The following is an 8,688-nucleotide window of genomic DNA, read 5'->3' as shown; positions in this document are numbered from 1 at the left end:
GAATACAGACGTCTCAAAAATGAGATCGACAGGAAGTGCAAAATGGCTAAGCAGGGATGGCTAGAGATAAAATTTAAGGATGGAGAGGCTTATCTCACTAGGGGTAAGATAGATACTGCCTACAGGAAAATTAGAGAGACCTTTGGAGATAAGAGAACCACTTGTATGAACATCAAGAACTCAGATGGCAACCCAGTTCTAAGCAAAGAAGGGAAAGCAGAAAGGTGGAAGGAGTATATAGAGGGTCTATACAAGGGCGATGTATTTGAGGGAAATATTATGGAAATGGAAGAGGATCTACATGAAGATGAAATGGGAGATACGATACTGCGTGAAGAGTTTGACAGAGCACTGAAAGATCTGAGTCGAAACAAGGCCCCCGGAGTAGACAACATTCCATTGGAACTACTGACGGCCTTGGGACGGCCAGTCATGACAAAACTCTACCATCTGGTGAGCAAGGTGTATGAGATAGGCGAAATACCCTCAGACTTCAAGAAGAATATAATAATTCCAATCCCAAAGAAAGCAGGTGTTGACAGATGTGAAAATTACTGAACTATCAGTTTAATAAGTCACAGCTGCAAAATACTAACGCGAATTCTTTACAGACGAATGGAAAAACTGATAGAAGCCGACCTCGGGGAAGATCAGTTTGGATTCCGTAGAAATGTTGGAACACGTAAGGCAATACTGACTCTACGACTTATCTTAGAAGCTAGATTAAGGAAGGGTAAACCTACGTTTCTAGCATTTGTAGACTTAGAGAAAGCTTTTGACAATGTTGACTGGACTACTCTCTTTCAAATTCTAAAGGTGGCAGGGGTAAAATACAGGGAGTGAAAGGCTATTTACAATTTGTACAGAAACCAGATGGCAGTTATTAGAGTCGAGGGACATGAAAGGAAGGCAGTGGTTGGGAAGGGAGTGAGACAGGGTTGTAGTCTCTCCCCGATGTTATTCAATCTGTATATTGAGCAAGCAGTGAAGGAAACAAAAGAAAATTTCGGAGTAGGTATTAAAATCCATGGAGAAGAAATAAAAACTTTGAGGTTTGCCGATGACATTGTAATTCTGTCAGAGACAGCAAAGGACTTGGAAGAGCAGTTGAACGGAATGGATAGTCTCTTGAAAGGAGGATATAAGATGAACATCTAGAAAAGCAAAACAAGGATAATGGAATGTAGTCGAATTAAGTTGGGTGATGCTGAGAGAATTAGATTAGGAAATGAGACACTTAAAGTAGTAAAGGAGTTTTGCTATTTGGGGAGCAAAATAACTGATGATGGTCGAAGTAGAGAGGATATAAAATGTAGACTGGCAATGGCAAGGAAAGCGTTTCTGAAGAAGAGAAATTTGTTAACATCGAGTATAGATTTAAGTGTCAGAAAGTCATTTCTGAAAGTATTTGTATGGAGTGTAGCCATGTATGGAAGTGAATCATGGACGATAAATAGTTTGGACAAGAAGAGAATATAAGCTTTCGAAATGTGGTGCTACAGAAGAATGCTGAAGATTAGATGGGTAGATCACATAACTAATGAGGAAGTATTGAATCGGATTGGGGAGAAGAGAAGTTTGTGGCACAACTTGACGAGAAGAAGGGACTGGTTGGTAGGGCATGTTCTGAGGCATCAAGGGATCACCAATTTAGTATTGGAGGGCAGCGTGGAGGGTAAAAATCGTAGAGGGAGACCAAGAGATGACTACACTAAGCAGATTCAGAAGGATGTAGGTTGCAGTAGGTACTGGGAGATGAAGAAACTTGCACAGTAGCATGGAGAGCTGCATCAAACCAGTCTCAGGACTGAAGACCACAACAACAACATCAAATTATTGATCATTTTCACTTTTGCTGGCGTCTTCAAAAATGTTTGAAAAGGTTGTGTCTAAGCATCTTCTTAAGCATCTGACTGCAAACAATATATCATCCAAGTCACAGTTTGGTTTCCTTATGCTTACTGACATAGAGAAGGGTATTTGCACATACAGTGGGAATAATTCATAAGAAAACAAGTTGGAGGCTACTGGCATTCTCTGTGACCTGTCAAAAGCCCTTGACTATGAATCACAGCTTTCTCTCAAGAGAATTAGAATATTGTGATGTTAGTGGCAGTGCTGCAAAATGGTTAGAGTCTGACCTAACTAAAAGGAAAAAAAGGGTGTCACTGCAGATACATGCAGAGTAAGCAAATAGTCTTCATCTGATTGGGAAGTAATTACATATGGTGCTCCTCAAGGTTCCATCTTGAATCTGTTGTTTAGTCCTGTCTACAGTAATGACCTCTCATCTGTTAAATTGCCAGATGCTAAGTTTGTTTTGTTGGCACATGACGCAAACATTGCAACAAATAGCAAGTCAAGTACAGATTTAGAAACTGCTACTAATCAAATTTTCACTGACAATAAATGGTTTAGAAGTAATTTACTGTGATTAAACTTTGAAAAGACCCACTATATGCAGATAAGGACCTGTAAGAAATTTGTTTGCAGGATGTGTATAATGTACGAAGGCATGCAGATAGAAGCAGTTGACAGTGTTAAACTTCTCGGGTTACAACTCAGTAATAAATTCAGTTAGGAAGGGTGTGTACCACAAAATTGCTGAAGCACCTAAACAATTTTGTATTTGCAATGTGAATGATGTCAGATGTAGGAGATAGAAAAAAAAACTTGCTTACTTCATTTACTTTAATATTTTGAGGTACCTCGTCAAACCGAGCAAAAGTTTTTATACTGCAGAAGCATGTAATAAGACTCAATTGTGTTGTAAATTCCATATAATCATGTACAAATCTGAGCAAGTAGGTGGGTATTCTAACCATTGCTTCAGTATATTTATCCCTGAAAGAAATTGGTTGCAAATAACAAGTTTATTTCCAAACAATAGCTCAGCACATAGTAAAATACTAGGAACAATAAGACCTAAAATTGCTTACCTTGGTCCAAAGAAGAGTCCAGTTTACAGGGACACACATTTTCAATAAATTGCCAGCTACCATTAAAAAGTTTGTTGCAGAAACAGCACAGTTTAAACAGAGCTTGAAAGATTTTTAGGCAGGCAGCTACTCTATAAATAAATATCTTAACAGGGACTGTTAAACCAGCTTAAGTAAAAATGTCTTAGATTTGGTTTTACAACAGTTAAGATTAGGTGTTGTGTGTATGATAAATTTGTTAAAAGTGCATAACTGTTTCCTTCTGAGTATTAATTGTGTAAACATTGGCAGTCCCAGTTGATCTGTTATGTATTCACGTATCTTTAAAGTCTCCTGACATGTGATCAGGGAAGTGTTATATTCAGATGGTCTTTGTTTTTTATGTTGTACTTTGACACATTCCATATCCAAGAAACCCATCCCATTTTTGGGTCTATAGAATGAGATCTGAATCTAATGTAGTAAAATCCATCTGAGGATGTTAAACATGGCTTCAGTTATCAGCATAGATGTGTAGCCGTTTCAATTGCTAAGATGAGTACTTAAAGATATCAGTGATATTTATTATGTTGATCATACCTGTGTACACCCAGTTCAATTGATAAGTAACTCGTATGGCTATAATTTATATGTAAAATATTGTCAGGATAGAACAATTGTCATATCCAATTGCTCAATGAACGCAACTTTTATGTCACGTCTTTCGTTCCACTGTTGAATCTTCGAATTGTGTGTAATGAACTGGCAAGAGCTACAGACAGTGCCATGATATACAGCCAAGCATTTTAAATGCATGTTGAACCAGAGCTTGAAGATGATACTGATTAGTTAAAAACCTTTGTTGAATTTGTATACCGTTACTTTAATATTTCCATTCCCCTCAAAACATTGGTAATACAAATCACAGTAAGGATTGTACACTAAATTAATTCCTCTGCAACAGGAACAACACCCCTTTAAACATAATCTGGAAGTCATGGTTTCGCCTTCTACAATACTTCACTCCTGGTCTCACTCCCTTCCCAAGGACTGCACACTTTTCATTTCTTTACACATTACTGTTACATCAGTGTGAAAATTTTAGTCTTTGTATTTTATCCTTGCTACCTTCAGAATTTCGTAGTGTATAGTCCAGCCAACAGTGTCAAAAGTTTTCCCTATATCCTCTTGTAAGATTTTTCGTAGGACCAATACTGCCTCATGTGTTGCTACTTTTTCCCAGATACCAAAGTAATGTTTCCTGAGGTCAGTTGGCACCTACCAGTTTGTCCACTATTCTTTACTTAATTTTTGTCAAACTACAACCATGACTTGCCACACTGACATTTCTGTAATATTTCCAACTTTCAGTGCCTGGTTTTCTTGGAATAGGAATTATTACTTCCTTCTGAAACGTGAAGGTTTTTTCACTTGTCTCTTATCTTGCATACCACATGGAATAGTTTGACTTGCCTGTCTGTCTGAAGGATCTCCACAAATGTGAGGGAATGTCTACTCCAGGTGCCTTGTTTGGGTGCAGGTCTTTCAGCACCATGTGAAATTATTCTCTTAGTCTATCTCCCACCTAGTCTTCATCTGTCTCTTATAACATTGTACTCTAATATCTCTTGTTGCAGTAAGAGCCCGTATTCCAACTTTACTCTTTTGATTAATTTTATACACAATCTAATGTACCTTAGGTTAAAGGTAAGTTAAACAATCCCCATTCTTCCTGCTACAATAAAAATATTCAGAAAGAATATGTACAATCGGAATGCCTTGACACAGTATTTTTTGGAAAGTGGTCCATACATGAAGGTAGTTACCAGTCCTTTGTGCATTTAATAAAGTTTTTCTGCTCTGTTCATATAACACTAAGGTTTTTGGTTAGTCTATCTCTACAATAGGATGCAGCTGGCTGAAATATCCAGAAAGGATATGGAAAGAACTTATCCAACGAAAGTGACTGCTTAGGGCAACCCTTATACTTTTGGGGAAGCCCGCCTCCTTTTCACGAGTTTGTAAATGACTTTTTTCTTAATCTTCCTTAATGTGGCACAAATCAACTCTTCCATCATAACAGTTACCAGCAACAACAGAGTGAAACTGAAATACGGTTGTGATATGTAAGGAATATCAGTCACACATGTTACCTATGTGGATTGCTAGTGTTTGTAACAGAAGCTAAGAAATTTAATAAAGCTAAAAGGAAAACTTAGCAGCAGAGTGCAAAATCACATGAAATTCAAGGCAAAGGTTTCTTGGTTGCATGTGAAACATACCCTGAATATACTTTGCTCCTGCTGAACTAAACCAGTTAAAGGGTTCAAAGTTGTACTGAAGTATCACCATTATGTAGCACTACTACTGAATGCAGCCTGTTTTGTCGGCTTTGGTGAACAATAGTCAGTAAAAACCTTACTAATTTATATGAAGCTGGTATCTGTACAGATACCATTGGTGATCTTGCAGCTCTCGAAGAATGAAATTATAATGAAATCTAGACCTTTAGCCGCTTACAGGTGTTGATAATTAGGTATATTCTGCACACAATTTATGATCTGTTGTTGCCACATTTCCCATGAAATGATATCTTACACACACACACACACACACACACACACACACACACACACCTCAGGTCACCAAGCTACAGGATTATTATACAGAAACAAAAAATATAAATATCAATCTATTTTTTTGGGCATTTACATATCATTACACCTTACTACAATCAACGTTAAAAATATTACATGAACATAAATCCATCTGCCACACAGCAAAAAATAAGCTTAAATGGATAATTCAAAATTTAACTTGACACAGAATAGCCTTAAAAAATTGAAACTGTATCGAGTGTCATCATTGAAGAACTAAACATATTAAAGTGTTGACACGTGAACTGCAATCCAACATAATGGGTTACAAATACTCAGTTTAAGAACATAAAACATTTCTCCAACCACAGTTTTACTTCACTTGGCTCATACTGGAAGGAAATCGTGGATCAATACTGTGGCTATGGCAATCTCTTTCACATTCACCAACTGAGGAACTGTTTATAGTTTGTACAGAAAATTTGGAAACTGTGTTTTATATCAATCAGGACACTCATTTCTAAAGAGCGCGCGCGCACACACACACACACACACACACACACACACACACACACACACACACACACACACACACACACACACACACACACACTAACAATAGCTTGTAAAGGAAATACAGATTCTGGTGCACAATGGAATGACATCATACAGCCAATAATTTGGCTCTAGATACATTTATTGATAATTTCACTGGGACACACATACCAGGTCTAATGAATACTACATTTTACCCCACTGAAAAAAATTACATTCACACATGTTGGACCTTGTAATGTACAAATAAAGCATTGTTTGATGAGACTAGATTGCAGAATCATGCTGACGAGTGGCACAAGGAATAAAGCAATCACATGATTTATTACAAACATGGTATAGGTGCCAATGAAGGAGTGAAACCATCACTTTTTTTCTATCAGAGTTGTTAGTAAAGAGATCTTTTGAAGAAGTACAGGAATAGTTGTTATATGCAACATACAAAACAACAACACATGATATGCCTTTATTTTTGTATAGCTGTAAAGAGTAATGTGGGTTATTTGGGTTTTCTTTTTCATTCAAGTTGAAAATGTGAGGTCCATTCATGAAGCACTAGCCATTTTCAAGGATTGGAATCCCATCTACTGGGTTACTGATTTCTTATAGTCTGAGATAATGCAACTGATCAAGAATTTCCTCAGACAAAAGTTTACTTGTGCCTTTTCAGTCTGAAACAGGTTTGAGGAAGATGGCTGAATATATACCAAATGACATGAAGAGATTTCTGGGCATGTGGCAAGAAATTTCAGAATCACCAACAGAGAATTTACAGATCATACAGAACAGATAGTGAGGCTTCTCAGAGAAACGCATATGCATCGCCGGACGTTTTACAGCAATGGCTATCAGTATATGAAAAGAGAGTGGAAGCTTATGAGGACAAGGGCAATTTTGATACCATTGACATTACAAGTGGAGTTGAAGCCATGAACAAGATTGTAAACATTGACAGGTATTGTCAAAGTTCTGAACTGATGGAAGCAGATTGTCTATTTACTTTACATAGTACTGGAGCAAAATTTTACGGGATGTCACATCTATTGTATCTAGCAAAGAAATTGAACTGTCTGCCATGTGCAATGAGGATACCATACTGATTTCGGGCAACAGAAGTGCTTTATTGTGGTTCCAATAAATGTGGAATTAATATTCTTTGTAAACAAAGGAGATGTGAAGAACACGTATGTAGAAAAATGTAATTACTATGAATGTGGAATTACAAAAAATAAACTTAACTAGGAAGACAATAAAGCTAAACATGCCTGTCAATAGGTTCAGTGAGCTGACTACTGTTTTACAAATCAACACCACAATTATCGAAAACCATAGAAACCATTTCAACATGAACACAGCAGTATAGCTTCATTAAAATTATTTGTTAGTTGGCATCAGTCACTTGTTGCTAAAGTGTTAGCACACTGGCTGCGGCTGTATTATAGGCAACAAACAGAGCAGGTCACTCAGCAAGTGCTGTTCAATTTAATTTTCATGTTAAAAAAAAGTAGGTTTAGCTCAATAGAGGCAGAGCACAGGTTGGGATTACGAAAGGATGGGAGACGTATACATGTAACTCTGTGCAGTGTTGGAAGTGGCCATTATTAAATAACATGAATATGACATACCCTGCTTACAACTGGTTTTGGAGTGACCAATGGCATAACTGTGGCAGATACGACATTTTATAGCCCCGAATTTAAACTCATTTGATAACCTAACCATAACATGATGTGCAATATATCCTAGAAAATGGCTGTCAGCATGCTACAGAAGAACTGTTAATCGTATTTTGTTCACAACAATTAATACATTTAATGCCATGTGATCAGGGGCGTCACAGCATAGCCTTACACCTAATGCTGTTGTCTGGCCTGGCTTGATGGTGAAACATCCAACACTAAGCATGTGGCAGGAAACTAGCTGAAGGTAACTCAAGATAAAAAGAAACGTATTTCAGTGCTAAAAGCAAACTAATTTCTTCCTTTCATTAATTATGGCACCTGAAACTGTCCTCACACAAGCTGCATGGACTGCCAAATTACCAACTGATGAGCAGTCATGGTTTGCATTCAGTTACAGGTTATAGGTGACAAGCTGATTTCAAATGAAATAATGATATGAGGAAGAAATATAAGGAATTAAAAAGTAAATACAATGTCGAAAATGACACAGCAGAGTGTTAGAAATAAAACTGCATCCAAACCTATTAACTGAATAAAAATAATGAAGTAATTTTGAAAATATTTTGCTATAAAAAATATCAAAGAATCTGTCAAGACTCAAATCCACTACTTTATATGGATCAGGAATGTTTCTTACCCATTACACTATGCCACCACTCTACATTACACTCATGTAAGATTATTTGGTCCCAGTGATCATGTGCTGCCTTCAACAGAGCAGTCGTTCACATTATGTTACGATGCTAAAGCTATCTATTGCACTATAAAGATATTTTAAGGATACATAGTTATGCTTACTGTCTTAAAATGTTGTTTAAGGCCAATCCGGTTGAAGGCAGCAAATGATTGCATGGGGTTCAAACAAATCAAGAAAGGATGTCAGACAAGAAGATGGAAGTAGATTGATCATCTGTTGTGGCAGTCAGGAAATGGCGA

The sequence above is a fragment of the Schistocerca gregaria genome, chromosome 2, assembly GCF_023897955.1.
Source record: "Schistocerca gregaria isolate iqSchGreg1 chromosome 2, iqSchGreg1.2, whole genome shotgun sequence".
NCBI lineage: Eukaryota > Metazoa > Arthropoda > Insecta > Orthoptera > Acrididae > Schistocerca > Schistocerca gregaria.
Note: the sequence above shows the minus strand (reverse complement) of the source record.